Source organism: Solanum dulcamara, chromosome 4 (assembly GCF_947179165.1).
Source record: "Solanum dulcamara chromosome 4, daSolDulc1.2, whole genome shotgun sequence".
In the NCBI taxonomy this organism is placed as follows: Eukaryota; Viridiplantae; Streptophyta; class Magnoliopsida; order Solanales; family Solanaceae; genus Solanum; species Solanum dulcamara.
This window is the reverse complement of record NC_077240.1, coordinates 67,467,937-67,488,197: the sequence shown is the minus strand read 5'-3', so window position 1 is coordinate 67,488,197 and position 20,261 is coordinate 67,467,937.

Sequence of the window (20,261 nt, the reverse complement as noted above, 5' to 3'; positions counted from 1 at the left end):
GTGGAAAGTTTAAAATAAAGAATAATTTAGTGGGCAGCTCAAATCAATACTCTAATTCATTTAATAAAGGCCATAGGCCAACAAATCTAACTCCAATCTATGTCGTTAAAAATAGTTTGACAAGAATATTTTAAGGAAAGAAAGTACTCACTCGACCCATCACTATCTAGTCTATGAAGCCTCTATCACTACTATCTAATTGGTGCTAATAACATGTTCATGGCTACCTCAAATCAAAATGAAAAGGGCTAACTCAATGCAAGAATAACATAAGCGGTGTCCTCCGAATGTAGGGGAGGACTTACCAATACACTGAGTGTAAATAGATCCTCAATGGTGCTTCTATTGATGATCTCTTAAACCTGTCTCTGCATCATGAAATAATGCAGGTCCAAATGGACGTCAGTACATAGAATGTACGAGAATGTAATATGGAAGAATGAAACATACCTCAAGAAAGAATAACGTTGGTTCAAATATCTCAAATCAGAAAGATAAGGGAGACTCAATCAAAGTGTCACAAGTCTAAAGTAAGAATACAGTTAGGTAAAGACCAATCATAAACCATCCAACCCAGTCTAATTATGTATGATACAATTCAATTAAATCATTCAATCAAATCCAATCATATATCATCCGATCTAATCCAATCATATACAATCGGCTCAATCCAATCATATACAATCCGATCTAATCCAATCACATACCGTTAACTCTAAGTCAATCACATATCATCTAATCCAATCCAATCACATATCCAACCAAATCATGTATAATCCAATCACAATTCATCTAACCCAATCCAATCATATACAATCAACTCAACAATCAATTCAAAGGACTCAACTCAATAAATATGCAAATTAAACTATGCAATGTTTTACAATTCAACTCAATAATCTACAATCACAATCAAGCCAATCATATCAACCACAATCCATTCAATTGGGACTTTCTCTAACCGACAACTATCAACATATGAGCGAGTGATAGTACAACAAGCCGACGTTGTTGCCACATCCGTTCATACTTTGCCAGGGTATGAACGAATCAACCAATCATAGATCCAATCCAACCAAGTCCTATAATGTCAGGACAGTAATTTAGGAAGCATCCGACTTTAATGGTTCAATCCTCTCTTAAGTTTGGCAACGTAGTTTATTGGTTCAAGTATGGACTATACTCTTACCCAATTCGGTGCTCGATACTCCTCCCAAGACTCAATATGCTCATATCTATCAGGTGAGTAAAATACTCAAAATACTCATTTAGTTTCATCGGACTCTTTCAAAACTCAATCAACTCTGGCCTCATTTGACCTTCTTTCAAATCGACTCATCTCAAATCATTAAACTCTTCTCTTTAAAATTGATACAATCTCAACTCAATCTCAAAAATCGACATTTTTAAAGTGAAAATGCCCAACTCATTTATACTCAAAATACTCATGTTCAAAAATGAGAATTTAAGAGACTTTTTCAAACTCAAGTTATGCTTAAACTCTTTCTAAATCAAAGGTGAAAATAATCACTCTTTAAACTCAAAATAGTGTATAAATAGTTTATGCAAAAATGTTTACAAATCATTTATTTAAAACTCCTTCTCAAAAGATCATTTATTTTCAAAATGTTCATAAGACTCCAATCCACTTCATCACACAACCTCCTCATCAACATAATCTCTTCATCAATCATTCTACATATGTTAAATAACCACCATTCACATTATCACTCACACCATCATCAAAACATCATCATTTACATCATTATCAAACATCATTATTCACATCATTATCAACATCATTATTCACATTTATAACTACCCCAATTATCATATAACTCAAAAATCAATTTCATCAAACTCGTGTAAAAGAATACCTCATTTCACTATGAAAATAATATTGTGTTTATTATACATAAAAACCATCAATCTCATCCTCAAGATAATTTATGACCAAAAAGAAATCTCATCTTGGGTTCATGTGAATGAATACATGAATCCATACTCTCAACAAAGTCAACTCAAGAACATCATTAATACATTTTAGTAATATTCTATAGTTTAGAAAATTTCAAGAAAACCTTCATAGGAGGTTCAAATCTTTCACAACTTCTATCTAACACATCTATGGGCATATGGAAGAACTCAATCCATATTTTAGGTTAACCTTACATACCTGGAAATTGAAGGAAATCAAGACTTAAAGGAATGAATTGAAATCTAACTCCTCTTCTTCCTCTCTAATTTCTTCTCTCCAAGTCTTTCATGCCTAAAATGAGGAGATAATCCTCCTTGGTGTGATGAATAACAGATGTTTTTATCCCAAAATAGCTAGGGTTATATTTGGGATGGGTGGGGAAAAGTCCAAAATGCCCTTCATCAAAGAAAATCTGGAAAACGGGTTAAAAACCCTACTGGCGCGATAGCTGGCGCGTCGCGCCAGTACCCAAACTACTGAGGCTAGTTGCCTGAACTTTCTGCAGTGATAGTCTGCCGTAAAATAGTCATAACCTTTGACTCCGAACTTCACCAAATGCAATCTTGGTGGAGTTGGAAAGAAGACTCAAATACCTTTAATTTGATAGATTATGGAGCACCCAGTTCATTATATTCTAGGAGATATGATCATTGGAAGTTGACCCTTATACGAACTCATTCGGACACTTAGTCGGGACTAATTCTTTGGACTCGACTTGATGTTAGAGATCCCTTATGACCCCTAAACAAATCTAACATACTTCAAATACTTATTAATTAATCCTAACTCATATATAAAATTACAAGTCCTTCGGTTCGATCTACAAACATGTGAAGAAATATTCGAGTCTTTGCGAAAAAAAATTTGAGGTGTTACAGTTTAAGGTAAATTTTAGATTTAAACTTCTATTAGACCTATTATTCTAAGCTTTAATGGAGGTATGTTTTCATGTTACTAATCTAGGCTGTTCTAAGCCAAAAATTGTGTTCCATTTTGGCAAACAAGTTCGAAGAGCTAATTAGTACCTTTTTACTGAGTTAATTTTGGACTTCTGACGTAGGTTCCACATTCCTGTTTTAGACTCTGAAATTGATCTATATCTATTATAATAGATATTAGTGTGTAAACAACCGTATTAACATTGTGATTCTATTTTTGATAGCGTAGCAGCATTTCAAGGTCGTACTAAAGGGAAAAGATCCATAGACTTGATTTGGAGCGCGTGCAATCAGCGTAAAGATAGGTTATAGCTTCCTTCTCCTTAGATTGAGCATGAATATGTAATTGTATGTTGATTTGTGTGAATTTGGAAGTGGGTTGCTAACTAATCATGTTTAACTTCTTAGAATCCATGTATTAGGCCTTTCGGGTTTTTCGGGCATCGATAGCATGCTGGTTGCATTAGTTGATCATCCTTAGCTTGTGGTATGACTTGTATATGGTTTGTGTGTCACGCTCCGAGAGGGTACCCTAGGCATGGCGGCACTCAGAGTCCATTGCTGGACCCAAGCGAACCACTTATTCTGATCACTCATTCAATAATTTAGTGGAACACTCAACTCCATATAAATTTAACTCAAGTGAGCATTTAAAACATCTTCATCAATAAGTAAATAATAGATTTAAAATACTCAAAGTATAATATACTCAATATCATAAACTCAATAATAAAATTATGGTTTAAAAAGAGATTCTGAAAGAATCCTTCTACTCAACTCTACTCTGTCTATAAATCCTGTAACTGACTCATAAGAAGGTGCCGACACAAGTCCACGGCTACCTCAAAGAACTACTAAATAATAAAGGAACGACTGGAAAGAAAGGAGCTCCTCTGAATACAAAGAGGTCTCATCAAAACTAGAGAAGTAGATCCTCAATGATATGTCTGTTGATGATCTCTAATATCTGTGTCTGCAGGCCAAATGGCGTCAGTACGTGGAATGTACGAGTATATAAAATAGATGAAAGGAAACTTACTCAATGATACTCAACTAAACTCAAAGGACTTACTCTGAAATGAATCAACTCAATAAAGCATGAAGTAAAATAATATAAATTCTTTAAATAGTACGCAGTAAGAGATGAAACTCAATATATAAAAATATAATATTTTACTCTTAGGGAGTTTTTCCAACCGACAACCATCACATATGAGCTAGTGATGATACAACGCTTAAAACTGACGTTGTTGTAGCCGTTTAATACCTTGCCAGGGCAAAGGACGCTCAAACTCATGGAGTCAATATAAAAGTCCTCTTTTGGGTCAAGAGAGGCTTGGCCTCTATCCTACACTGGCTATGTAGTTTATGGGCTCACCCCATATCGGTGCTCAATACTACTCCTAAGATATTTTATTATGCTTATATACAATACGTGAGAGAATTTACTCATTTAGTCTCTTTAGGACTTTAACTCAAGACTCAACCCATGTCAACTCAAAGAATGCATTTAAAGTATAACTTAACTCCTCAACTCATCTCTTTTCTTTAAAATAGGTATAGTCTCAACTCAGTGAATGCATTTAAAATAAGAATATAATTTAACTTCTCAACTCAATCTCAAAATAGATGTCTTAATGTAATAATGTTCAACTTGTTTATCTTTAAAATAATCATGCTCAAGATAAAAGTTAAGGGATTTCTCAAAATCATGCTCAAACTCTTCCTCAATCAAAGGTGAAAATATTCACTCTTTAAACTCAAAAAATGCATGAAATATTTAATGCAAAATGTTCACAAATCATTCTTTAATAAAACTCCATCAATGCATTGAATATAAATGAAATCTCAATTAGGGGTTCATGTGAATGAAAATACGAATCCATACTCTCAACAAAACTCAACTCAAGAATCTTATAAAACAATATCATAATACATGTACAATAACATAAGAAAATTTATATACGAACTCAATAGGAATGATAGATAATTCAAGAACTCGATTCATGGAACTTTGAAAATCATCTCAACTAAGAAAATTGAAGATGTAGGGCACGTGGATGAACTCAATCCACATTATGGGTAGCCTTACATACCTTAAAAGCTCCACAAATCTTGATGAAAAATCAGAACTTGAAGAAGATTAATTAAGAGACCCTTTCTTGAAATTCTTGGATTTATTTTCTTGGAAACCCTATGGTTAGGATTTAAAATTTCTCTTAGCGATTCATGAATACATGAAGAAGTTTGGTTTAGAAAGCTTAAAATCTATGAAGAAGTGCTTACCTTGTTGAACAATTTTGAAAAAGAACCCCTAACTTGATGCTTTTTTGAAAATTCTTGAGCGTTAATGTTTAGGAGTGAATGAGAGAATTTTTAATGAGGAAAAACTAATTTCTACACGTTTAGGGACATTAAAAAAAGTCCCCAAAGGCTTATAGGATAAAAATACCCTTAAAAGAATAAAGGGGGCGTTGTTCGCTTAGGCAGTGGAGTCCGCATCCTCTCCACATCATAGATCCATCACGGACTTCTGTCAAGATAGAGCGTCTCCATTAAAATGGGTCATAACTTTTTACTCCAAACTGGAAATGAGTCAAACTTGGTGGCGTTGGAAAAAGGACGCGTACATAATTTTTTAGGTAATGGGAAACTTAACTCTTAATATTTTCAGGTATATAGTCATTTGAAGTTGACCCTTAGATGATCTTATATAAAAACTCAATCGGTAAAGGATATTTTAGCTCGACTTAGTACTAGAGGCTCCTCATGACCCCAATTCACCTCAAATACAATTCAAATACTTAGGAATTGATCCTACAACATATATACAATTAGAATTCATCGGGTCTGGGCCTATACACAAAAGAAGAATGGATAGGGTCTTAGCTAAAAAAACTTTTGGGGTATAACAATATCTCTCCTTGGGATCACTTGTCCTCGAATGATGAGCAAGTTAGGATATTTCACAAAGCACAAGCGTAAATCAAGAACTCAGATGCTTAAACACTCAAACAATCAATTCATTATTACTCAAACTCAAGAATACTCATCATATACTTAAACTCGGAATGAACATCAACTCTAAGATAGGAAAACGAAATATTGACATCAGTATTGTCATTAGAAGGCATGAATACAATACAGGAACTCAAAGACTCAAGTTCATGAATAAGTCACTTAATTACTCAAACTCAAGAAGGTACTAGCTCAGAGATAGGAATAGGAACATCACCTTCAACATCGACACTGAAGAAAAAATTATAGGAGGGCTATTAGAACCAATGTTTTCATCGAAATTTCTCATAACTTCAGGAAAGAGGCTTATAAGCCTAATATAAGAGTATGGCCACTATGAATTAAGCAACATAACCGATAACTTTCAAACTTAACTCTTTCTCGGTTGCAACTCATAACTCCCACAAGGATACATATGACTACCTTCACCAAGGCCTGGGACTCTAAGTCTAATTACATGCTCTTATTATGTTCAAGCCTAATTCTAAGTCACAGGGTACTACACATAATATAATTATGCTAATCTAGACCACTAGATTCATGTCCTATACCTCTATAGAGAACCTCATCTCAATAGTACTACTCCTTTCCATTATATTCAACCAACCTCGAGACCAAATCAAGAAGCATCTAATGGATTGGGCATTCATCCACATGCCATCAATATCAAATTCAAGCCTAGTTCTATAACCATCCTAATACACTTACTTGAAAACTTTACAAGAGGACATCACTAGCCTACTACAATCACTCACATAACGACAACCACTCATTCAAACCTCTAATTCTAATCACTTTATGGATTCTTTGAAGTCAATATTTCTTAAGAATTCTTATGCCAATCTTAGCATTCTACACATGGAATTGCATTAACTTCTACCAAGAGGTACACCAAAATACTCTTACCTATCTATTTCATACAACAAGATCCTATCTCGCTCTTTATCCACATCTATAGCATTAAATGGAATAAGCACACCACAATTATCACAATAAGGAACACTTATGCTCTCCCATCTGTCACCACTCATCTACTATCATCAACATTGCTATCAAGACTAAAAAGGAAGAAATACTGAAAAAGTTCAGAGCAAAAAGGTTATAAGCACGATTCATTCAAGAAAGTCTAAACTGGGAACATCCATATCTAATACGATCTCTTTAGTCTTTTAGGGCCTATCATGAGTTCATGAAACTGTATATATTGTGAAACTCAAGTCATGTCTCATGTAACATAGGGTTAACTCTTAGGTTTATGAGACAAAATTAAGGAGGCTGAATGAAATTATCAATTCTCATGCACGAACTCAGCATGGATAAGCATCAACATAGGGGGTGCATGGGTCTAGGCCATAGGCATGATGCCTATACACATGGCAGGATTAGATAATCACCTGGACTAAAGTATTAGGAATATACGAGATGAAAAAACATCGATGTCTCATCCTGTTCAACTTATCACTTCTTAAAATTTAGGACCCACTTTGGTTCATTACCTCATCATCTCTACCTTATCTCAAAGGTCACTACTCTGAGCATGTGGATCGATTCTCTACACTTAGATATAAGCATACTGCTCCACATGGTTGAGTATCACTATTCATAAGTACACTTAAACTCTTCGGTTATACTATACCCAAAGATACCAAACTACTACTAGGGCCTCATTCTAAGATACTTCCCTTAGATTCATTTTACCTTCTAGATATTTTTCTATACTTGCTACTCTTATTGGCATATACATCCACTTTCTCAAACTCTTATGATCTAACCTCTTCTCTTTAGCCTGCTAACACTCATCTTCTAGGTTTACATATTCCTAACTTAGTTGAAGGAAACTTGAACTATAACAGGAGACTCATCATCATCTATATATAACCCCTTCGACCCAATTCTTATGGATACTATATAAGATACAACTCTTACCTCAACCTTCTCCCCATTGGAAACTAATAAATACTAACTAGGCATCAATAGCAAATCATAAACTTAGAGCCTCATACAACTATATACTATCTTGGATACACATCTTAAGCCTTTTTTTACCTAATGACTTAGCCACATTTCACAATTTTTATCTAAGAGTTGCATACACCACACTTATAGCATCACACTTCTTGCAAGTCAATAGCTTGATTTCTCACATATGCTATGTCAAGCCTACTAGAGAAAATCTTAGAACTAGCATTATCACTCTTGTAACACCATCCCTTTTTCTTCACAATACTCATTTCAAATTCAAGCTTAGGGTCTAGTACTAACACGTACATCACACACTGTTTGCATACTATATTTACTTACAACTACTAGGTAAAATTGAGAATCATTAGACCACTTAAAACCTCATGAAAAGAAATCAATCCTTATCTCACAATCTATCTAGTTTTAATCTATCACCACATCTCCCTTCAAAACCTAAGCACTATTTAGCCAGTCATTACACCTCCTTGCCTAATTAGGCTCATAACTCAATATATATCCTAGGGCTTTCTGTTCAAAATCATAAGCCTAGTTTAGATCTATCAACACATAACTACTCCTCTCTTTCGTTCAACCAACACTTGGTCTTGACTAACACCATGACATCTCAACATAAAACTCCCCTCTAGGTTCAAGTGCACTTTAACTCGTCCTAACTAACAACTCTTCCTCTACTTTCTATCATAAAAGCTATACAATGCTTACTACTCTTTGATCAAAATAAAAGAGACAACTTATAAACCCATCACTTACCTTATAGATACCTACCTCTAGGTATATTCCTCAATTAACTACCGTTCTCACTACTTGGTTTTTACTCATCTAACTCCATCTTTCTAGCTCTAGGATCATTCTATGAATCATAGATTATCATGCCACAAATCACATTCCATTGGATGGTGATACTAATTATTTAGAGACATAACATTCCTCTTGAGTATAACATCTAAAGAAAGATTTTAGAGAAGAGACTATGGGAATACATCTTGCTCTAGCTCAATGCACGATTCATATGAATGAGGGTGCATTCTTTCAAATCAATGGACTTATACACACTAATTGGCTCATCTCAAGCCTGGTGCAGTCTCTTTACACTTCAAAAAACTTTATCAGAGAGTAACTCATCACTACGGATCTGAGTTTACTGTTCCAACCACCTTGAGTATGAGGGTTACTTGAACAAATCTGAGAAACGCACAAATCTGAATAAGCTTCTTAGAGAACAACTTTGTCTCCCGATGTAGAATTTGAAAGAAGGAAAACTTTTCTTAAATGTCAATAGTCCCTAATTAATAAAAGTGGAGCCCTCATGACCATAAACAAGATTCTACTGACACATCTTCATAGACACCCTAGGATACTTGAACTCTGTGCTCTGATACCAAGTTTGTCATGCCCCGAGAGGGTACCATAGGTGTGGCCGGCACTCGGAGACCATTGCTGGCCCCAATAGAACTACTTGTTCTGATCACTCATCCAATATTTCAGCGGAAGCTCAACTCAATATAAATTTAACTCAAGTGGGCATTTAAAACATCTTCATCAATAGGTAAATGATAGATTTAAAATACTCAAAGTATAATATACTCAATGTCATGAACTCAATAATAAAATTATGGTTTAAAAAGAAATTCTAAAATAATCCTTCTACTCAACTCTATTATGTCTATAAAACCTCTAACTGACTCATAAAAAGGTGCTAAGACAACTCCATGGCTACCTCAAAGAACTACTAAATAATAAAGAAACTTTTGGAAAGAAAAGAGCTCCTCTGAATGCAAAGAGGACTCACCAAAACTAGAGAAGTAAATAATCAATGATATGTCTATTGATGATCTCTAATACCTGTGTCTATATCATAAAATGATGCAGGCCAAATGGCGTCAGTACGTGGAATGAATGAGTATGTAAAATACCTTAAAGTAAACTTACTCAATGATACTCAACTCAACTCAATAAAGCATGAAGTAAAATAATACAAATGCTTTAAATTATATGCAGTAAGACATGCAACTCAATATATAAAAATATAATATTTTACTCTTAGGGAGTTTCTCTAACCGACAACCATCACTTATGAGCTAGTGATGATACAACGCTTAAAACTAATGTTATTGCAGGCGTCCAATATCTTGCCAGGGCAAAGGACGCTCAAACTCATGGATCCATTATAAAAGTCCTTTTTTGGGACAAGAAAGGCTTGGCCTCTATCCTACGCTGGCTATGTAGTTTATGGGTTCACCCCATATCGATGCTCAATACAACTCCCAAGATATTATATTATGCTCATATACAATACGTGAGAATTTACTCATTTGGTCTCTTTAGGACTTTAACTCAAGACTCAACTCATGTCAACTCAAAGAATGCATTTAAAGTATAACTTAACTCCTCAACTCATCTGTTTTCTTTAAAATAGGTATAACTTCAACTCAGTGAATGCATATAAAATAAAAATATAATTTAACTTCTCAACTCAATCTCAAAATAGATTTCTTAATGTAATAATGTTCAACTCGATTATATTTAAAATACTCATGCTCAAGATAATAATTAAGGGATTTCTCAAAATCATGCTCAAACTCTTCCTCAATCAAAGGTGAAAATATTCACTCTTTAAACTCAAAAAGTGCATAAAATATTTAATGCAAAACGTTCAAAAATTATTCTTTAATAAAACTCCATCAATGCATAAAATATAAATAAAATCTCAATTAGGGTTCATGTGAATGAAAACACAAATTCATACTTTCAACAAGACAAATCAAGAAATTCATCAAATACTATCATAATACATGTACATAACATAAGGAAATTTATATACGAACTCAATAGGAATGATAGATAATTTAAGAACTCGATTCATGGAACTTTGAAACTCATCTCAACTAAGAAAACTAAAGATGTAGTGCACATGGATGAACTTAATCCACGTTATGGGTAGCCTTACATACCTTAAAAGATCCACAAATCTTGATGAAAAATCTGAACTTGAAGAAGAACAATCAAGAGACCCTTTCTTGAAATTCTTGGATTTATTTTCTTGGAAACCCTATGGTTAGGATTTAAGATTTCTCTTAGCGATTCATGAATAGATGAAGAAGTTTGATTTGGAAAGATTGAAATATATTAAGAAGGACTTACCTTGTTGAAGAACTTGAAAAATAACCTTAACTTGATGTTTTCTTGAAAATTCTTGAGCGTTAATGTTTACGAGTGAATAAGAGGATTTTTAGTGAGGAAAAACTAATTTCTACACATTTAGGGACATTAAAAAACACTCCCCAAAGGCTTATAGGATAAAAAATACCCTTAAAAGAATAATGGGGGCGTCGTTCAGCTTAGGCAGTGGAGTCTGCGTCCTCTCCGTGTCGCCGATCCATCACAGACTTCCACCAGGGTAGAGCATCTCTAGTAAAACGGTCATAAATTTTTACTTCGAACTCCAAATGAGGCAAACTTGATGGAGTTGGAAAGAGGACACTTAGATATTCAATTTTATAGGTAATGTGAAACTTAACTCTTAAAATTTTCAGACATATAGTTTTTTCAAGTTGACCCTTTTATGATCTTGTATGAAAACTCAATCGGTAAAGGATATTCCAGCTTAACTTAGTACTAGAGGTTCTTCATGACCCCAATTCACCTAAAATATAATTGAAATACTTAGGAATTTATCCTACAACATATATATAATTAGAATTTATCGGGTATGGACCTATACGCATACAAAGAATGGTTCGGGTCTTAGCTAAAAAAACTTTTGGGGTATAACATTGTGGTTATTATCGAAGAATTTTGGGCCTTAGTCTAGGGATAGACTAGTGAATGCCATATACTTGCATAAATTATAGTTGTTAGGTCTTAGAATCTCTTCGACGTCGCTCTGGATGATTTAGCTCCTTATAGACTAATATAGAAGACTTGAGTCTGATAGTCTGAGCCTTAGTTAGGTAGTAACCCAACTCTGGAGACCTTATATCTATAATTCCCTCGTTTTTTCAACTCCTATGTACTTATTCCTTATTTATAAGCCGCTCATCGATTTTGGTTGGATGTGGTCGGGCTTGGTGTGATTTATTGATGGCACTCGGTTTGGAGTTCTTCCCTTGATGCTCAACTAGCTGCTGATCCTAAATATAGATGACCCATCTTTATTCGTGGTTCAAGTTCCTGATTCACCCCATTGGGTTATAGTGAAAGTACATGCCTCAATTTTCCAGCCTTTGTTAGATTCCTCGGCTATCTTCAACCTTGGTTAAAGTCCTCGGATATCTTCATCCTTTGTTAGATTTCTTGTCTACCCTCAGGCTTGGTTAGAGTATTTGGTTACCCTCAGCCTTGGTTAGATTCCTTAGCTACCTTCAGCCTTGGTTAGAGTCATTTGGCTATCTTCATCCTTGGTTAGAGTTCTTTGCTATCTTCATCCATGGTTAGAGTACTTGGCTATCTTTAACTTTAGTTAGAGTCCTCGACTACCTTTAACCCTAGTTAAATTCCTCAACTCTTTATTCTCTTGGTTTATGTCCTTAACACCTATTCAATTATGATTCAAGTCTAGGGAACTCGGTAAATTTGGCTCATGTTTGAGAAAGATCACAACTAAATTTAAGAAAGATCATGGTGATCTTGGAATTACTTTCAGGTTCTCTTTGTGGTTCTTAACTTTTCTATGCACCTAATGGGCTTATAGGGGTCCATTTGTGTAATACCTCAATTTCTTTAGCTAAGCAGGAGCCATCATTCATAGGGGTATGGGATTGTACCGAATGATTCATAATTGTGTGCTTGTGTGAAGATTCATTCTTTAGTGTGAGAATAGATTTGGAGATGAATTAAAGTTATAAGGATCCTCTAGCACAAAGTTGAGTTGAAAGTTTCCTTACCGATTGAGTTTCGATAAAAAATTTTACTTAGGTCAACTTGAAATGATCCTACCTACTATAATATAAAGAATTAGGTGGTCCGAACTATCAAATTAAAGATCTTTGAGTCTTGTTTCCAACTCCATCAAGTTTTCTTCATTCGAAGTTTGGAGTAAAAGGTTATGACCATTTTAGTAGAGGCTACCTGAACCCAAAAGAGTTATGACTCAACTCTACGACCCGTAGAGTTTTCTACGAGCCGTATGAGTCAAATCCTCAGAAAAGTCTTGCATGTTCTCCAGGGCTATTTTATTCCTTTCCCAAACTCTTTATCCCTATTCTAAGTCATTTTTGCATGTTATTACTTTGTATCTCATCCAACTAACTAGTTTGCCTATCATAATCATCAATCTAAATAATTTAGTCTAAAGAAACTCTCTCAAAACTAACCTAGGGTTCCTTTTCTTTATCAAGAACCCTAAGGCTTTCAAGTTAAAAATTTTAAGAAACAAAGAGAAACTTTTTATACAAAGTTTTTCCAAGTTCTTCCACTCTAAGAACTTCATAAAAGAGTTTCTTTTGTCGAGATCAAGCACAAAGATTTCAATATAAAAGGTTTTCTTTAAGACAAGCTAGTGTTTTTCAAGTTTCGATTGTAATATGAATCTTCCAAGTATGTAAGTCTAATCATAGCATTGGATTAAGTTTATCCACACACCCTACATCTAAATTCTATCATTAAATAGTCGAGTTGAGTTTTAGACCTAGTTTCTTTGAATTTCGAATGAGTAATTTTTCCGTTCATTGAGTTCTATATAATTATGCATTGAGATTATTCTTATTTCTATGCCTTGAATTCTTGAGATTGTTATTCATTATTTTATTCACATGAACCCTAGTTGAGTTGATGATCATTTTATTAACATGCATTTATTTTGAGTTGATCAAAATGGTTTTCATGCATTAAACGAAGTATGATTTTAAACTGAGTCTATGTGTAGTTTAAATGAGTATGATCATGAGTTTGAGGAGTCTCTTAACTATTATTTTGTGTATGATTTGAGAAGTCTCTAATCACTATTTTGAGAATGAGAATTTTTGAGTATAAATTATGTGAGTATTTTATTGAGATGGAGGAGTCTTTTGATGTCTATTTTTAAACATGATTGATTGAAATCGAGGAAGAATTTTGACGAGATGTGAATGATTTTTGAAAGCATATTTTACTTAAAGAACTTGATGATTTGAGCATAAGCATTAATTTAAATGAGTTTGAATTTTCATATGAATTGAGTTTTGACATTTAAATACTATATACATTGATTGAGTCTAAAAGCATTTGTGAATGTCTTTAATGAGAATGAGTTGAGTTTGAGAAGTCTTTAAAAGTATTTAAAAGTATTTTGAGTATAAATAATTATTTTGAGACAGAGTTTAGATAGGATACGAATGAGTTTAAAAGCATATTTTAAATGAAAGAGTTTGATGATTGAGATGAAATTGAGTTTGATAAGAGTCCAATGTGACTAGATTGGGTAAGAGTATAGTTACTACTCGAATCTCATAAACTACGTAGCCAACGTAGGATGGAGGGTTAAACCTCGTAAGTCCCAAAATAATGGACTTTGATTGATTGTGGATCCAATGATAGTGATTTGTCCCTTACCCTAGAAAAGTATCAGACGGGTGTGGCAACGACGCTGCTTCATTGTACATCACCAGCTCATAAGTGATGGTTGTCGGTTAGAGAAACTCCCAAATAGGATACGATCGTGCATGATATGATTAGATTGATTGAGATTGTAGATGATTGAGTCATTTTGAAAAAACATTGTAAAATTCTAATTTGCATACCTATTGAGTTAAGTCCTTTGAGTTGATTGTTGAATTGATTGAGCATTGTTGACTGCTTCTCCTTCCAGTTGTTTTACATACTTGTACATTCCATGTACTGACACTATTTGGCCTGCATCGCTTCATGATGCAGATATAGGTGCTAGAGATCATCAATAGGTGATTCGTTGAGGATTCTTCCCTTCTTGATAGTGGTGATACCTCCTTACTTTTGGAGGAATCGCATTTATTCAACTCATTACTTATGAGTAGTTTCTTTTGAGGTAGTTGTGGGCTTGCCTCGGCACCTTCTTAACAGTTGATAGAGGCTTCATAGACTTAGATTGCGTAGATTGGAGTTGATGTCTCACTTGAGTTTGTTTTAAAAACTATATTTTTATGAGATGGGATTTACTTATATAATATTATTATTTAAAATGCTTTCTTTCTAGTTATATTAAGTCTTTTGCTGATGTGATTGGACCAAGTGGTTCACTTGGGGCCAGATGGGGGCCAGTTGGATTTATTACCTATATCTTTTTCTTGTCTTTTCTTAGTGCATTTGTGTGCATACCTATTAGTTTCCCCACTTGAGATTTCTGTTGTGTTTAAATTCTAGCATTTCATATTATTTTTACTATTCTTGCTCAGTCGGCCTATGATGCCTAATAAGTACTTATTACTTTGGTACTTATACTAGACTCTATATTTGACTTCGTGATGCAGGTCCGAGCACTAGTTACCACCACTAATTTGAGGTTGCAACAGTCTGACTTCGGAGATGAGGATAAGCACATGGTGTCCTTGATTTACCCGTCTCCATCTATATATAGTAGACTAGTCTTTTGCTTTTTGAGACAAGTCAGTATTTCTATGGTCCACTTTTCAGACTTGTATCCGCTTTGTAGTAGCTCTGTACATGTGACTTCCAGGTTCTGGGAGGGATCTTTCATCTATATATTTTTGGCTTGCTTCCGCTTATCTTTTTGTAATTTCTATTAATTATTTAATTTTTGGTTTAGTTTTCACCCTTAGTCACATTACTTGTAGTTCCAAAACACAAGTCGCCTTACCTACTAGTGGGTGATAGTAGGTTTCATTATGACTCAATAAATCGAGTCATAACAGGTTGGCATCAGAGCCTCAGGGTCACCAGTCTCACTTGTACAGAGCTAATATCTAGTAGAGTTTTGTGGCTTGGTGCAGAGACGTCCGTAACTATCCTTGGAGGCTACAAGATGCCGTTAGGAAAATATACTCTTTTGTATCGCTTTCATGTAGTGTGTGTTTTATTGGTTTCATAGAATATCACTTATTTCACTCTTTCATAGGATGGATTTCACATACAGTAGACCGGACAGGGGTGATGCACCTGGTCTTACAGATAGAGCCCTAATTAGGGATTGAGGCAAAACTCAAGGTCGCACGAGAACTGCACCACTAGCCCATGATAGAGAAAGGACCCCATAACAAGTGTTGGAGCGTCAGATATCTCCCGTTCATCCTCAACCGGTGAGCTAGGGGCCAGCCCATCCACCACCTGCACCAGCTATGACTCCCGATCTTTCGGCCATATTTACCCATTTTTTACTATGTTTGGAGGTATACAGCAGGCTCCATCTCCAACTCCAGCTAAGCTAGCATGGTAGGGCTAGCCTGCACTAGTGGCTCTAAAGGTTCAGCATCCATGGTCATATATAACCACCCACTTGGATGTTATGGATAGATTCATGCCTTTATAAGAGAAGAAGATGTTCGGGGTATTTCTTAGACTGTACCCACTGAGGTTTTCTGAGGTGATTAAAGAGAATGCCCACAAGTTTCTTACTAGTTGTCAAAGGCGGCTACACACATTAAGTTTGGTTGAGTTAAGAGAAGCCAACTTCATAGCTTACCAGCTTGATGGGTCATCCAGACGGTGGTGGCATTCATATTTAGAGACCATGCCAGCTGGATCTCCACCTGTATCATGGATAAAGTTTTCGGAGACCTTCTTAGCCAGGTTTATCCTGTGGAGTGTTAGAGATTGACTTCATGACCAGTTTTTGAGATTGGAGCAGGGATTTATGCCCATGTCAAAGTACAAGGCTACATTTTACGAGATCTCCCATCATGCCACTATGATCCTACCTACTTAGAAGGAGAGAGTTTGATGCTTTATCTGAGGGTTGAGACTTTAGATTGAGACTCAGTCTATGGTTTTGATGGACCGTTCATTCCAAGATATAGTGGACAATGCTTGTATACTTGAATAGCTCCATCGTGAAGCCTATAGGGGCAGTGGCAAGAGGGCTCGGCATTAAGAATAACTATTGTGTATACCATTCTAGGTCCGTATGATAGGCCCCGCAAAAGCTTTTAGCAGGTTTAATCTAGCCGGCCAGTTCAGGCTATATTACATGATTTAGAGGGTGACCAGCGCCGTCAGGGTGGTTTTAGTATCTATTCTAGTTAGGGTTGAGGTAGCTCATAGTTGGGTACTTTAAGTTGTGATGGTTGTCCTCTTGTGGTGAGCAGACCTCTACATAGTTGTTATGAATTGTAGGAAGCTTGATCACGGGTCTAGAGAGTTACCTTCCATAGGGCAGTTGCACCAACTCCACAGCTAGCTCAACCAGCTCTAACAGCAGCACCTCTAGTTAGAAGTGGAGGCAAGGGTCAAGACTATTGGGGTGGTCATTAGGGTATATGGGTTAGTCCTCGGGGAGGCAGGTCAGGTGGAAGGGTTGATTCTGGAGGTAGAGGCATACATGGTCACTTCTATGCAGCTCCAGCAAGGGAGAAGGCTAAGACAATAGACGATGTGATCACATGGATGATTCTATTATGCCATCAGCTCTCCTCAAGTTTATTTGATCCAGGATCTACTTTTTCAAATATATCTGTGTATTGTGCTCCTCGTTTAGGTATGTGTTCAGATCCCTTGGTAGTGTTGTTGCATGTTTCAACCCGATAGGAGAATCTTTAGCAGTAGATCATGTGATTAGATCTTGCTTGGTGAATATTCAGGGGTGGGACACCCGGGCTGACCTTATATTGCTTGATATGTTACATTTTGATATGATTCTAGACATGGTCTAGTTATCCCCTCACGACGTGGTCTTAAATTGCCATATTAAGGCAGTTACCTTAGCTATGCACAGTATTCGACTAGTGGTGTAGCATGTCTCTTATAGTCACACACCAATCGGAGTTATCTCTTTTATTTGGGCTGAGAGGTTAGTGTCTAGAGGATGCTTAGCTTATTTGTCTTATGTGCAGGATGTTAGTAGGGAGAGCCCTTCCATTGATTCAGTCCCTAAAAAGTGAAAGTTTGCTGATGTGTTTCCAATAGACCTACCTTGTAACACCCCTTAAAACATTGTATGTGGTATTTCAATTCTAGACAAAAATGATACTGCTTTTATATTTTGGGCATAACTTTTCATATAATAGTCCAAATTAGGTGATTCAAATTTCTTAATAACCTAAACGGCATTACCTACAACTTTTATGAGACCATATCTTAAGATTCACAAGATAAGTAGGTCAAATAAATTAATATTTGCAAGGCATAGTGCTACGATAAAATAGAGTATTTGTAGAAGAAAAATCTTATCTCACGGTAGGATGCTCCAAATCAGTTGATTCTTGAATGACATGAAAGTATACTTCTAGATCTACAATTCAAATGGTATACCAAATCCTATTTAGGAAGTTATCTTGTACAAATGAAGCTCCGAAAAAGGGTACTCCATTAAAAGAAGGTTCATCTCACCAACCATGGAAAGATCTCGATCCATTTGACATCACTCATGATATCAATAATCCTCCATTTGACATCATCCATAAGATCATAATCCTCTATTGAATTTTCAAGATCATCCTTTGTAATTATTTTTATTTATTGTTAGGTCCCTCCTCCACACCTTTAAATACCCACCTTATTTCCTCATTTTATTTATCAAGCAACTCTTCTCTCTATACACTTCTTTACTCATTCTCAAATATAATTTTAGTTTTTAGTAGTGTAGAAATACTATTCTAGTAATTCTTATATTCTGGATAATATACAAAATGCTCCAGCGGGGAGAAAAGGCTAGGGGTTAAAGAGTGGTCATTGAGTTTTTCAATTTGGAGTAAAGCTTTGAATTTCAGGTATGTAAAGCTATTCATAGCATTGGATAGAGTTCGTCCATGCGCCCAATAATTAAATTTATCATAATTGAGTTATAGTTGAGTTTTACCCTAATTCTTGAATTCTACATGAACTAATTCTTCTTCTATTGAGTTAGATATATTTATGTATTGAGATTATTATTATTATTTTCTCATATAATATTGGAATTATTGTTCGTGGCTACTTTCCCATGAACCCTAATTAATTTGATGTTCATGAATATTTTTACACATATTTTGAGTAAAGATATTGGCTTTTAATACTTATTGACAAAAATAATAATTTAAATTAATACTAGATATGTATTTTATTGAGTTTTGAAAGAGCAAAATAATTGAGTTTAAATGAATTTAAGTAATGATGTTTTTATGAAATGTAAATAATGTCTTGAAGTGTAATGATTGATGAAGAGGTAATAAGATGAGTTTGATATTTTTCCAATAAGACTATATGATGATGTTAATATGAGCACATACTTTGGGAGTAGTATTGAGCACCGAGTTGGATAAGAGTTTAATTGACTCAAACTCCAGAACTACGTAGTCAGCGTAGGATGGAGGCTTTACCTCTTAAAGCCAAAAAGAGGACTTTAATGATTGGATCCAAGATGGTGATGTCCTTTACCCTGGCAAAGTATTGGATGGATGTGGAAAAGACATCGCTTCATTATATCATCACTAGCTCATAAGTGATGGTTGTCGGTTAGAGAAACTCCTAACTGAGTAAGCATTGCTTATTATTATTATTTTTAAACTTGCATTATATATTGATGTTGAGATGATGTTGAGTTCTGAGTCGAGTCTTTCTGAGAGGAGTTTCTTGATATTTGTCCTTACTTTCCTGCCATTTTATATACTCTACATTTCATGTACTGATGTCATTCGACCTACATCATTTTATGATGCAGATATAGGTGTTAGATATCCTCAACAGGTGCATTGTTGAAAGATCATTACTTTCCAGCTATTTGGTGAGTCCTTTTTATATTCAGAGGAACTCTTTATACTTTTATTATTATTGAGTATTATGTTTCTTTTGAGGTAGCCATGGATATGTCATTGGCATCGTCTAATAGTGTTAGAGGATTCATAGACAGAATTTGATGATGTAATTAGAGCAGTTCTCCTTTGAAACTACTTCTTCTAATGATTATTTCTTTTATTTGATGTTGATGATGGCAAGCCTACATAAGTATTCTTATTTTCACTTAAGTCTTCTGCTGATGAATGAATGAGTGATGAGAGCAAGTGGTTCTCTTAGAGGACAGAGATGGTTTCTGAGTGTCAGTCACGCCTAGGGTACCCTGTCAGGGGGTGACATACCTGGCCTTCCCCTAGATCATGACATTGACTATGCCATCGACTTGGATCCTGGTACTCATCCTATTTCTATTCCACATTATCATATGGCCCCCATAAAGCTCAAGGAGCTCCGTTTTCAACTTTAGGATATCTTGGGTAAGGGATTTATTCGGCCTAGTGTATCTCTTT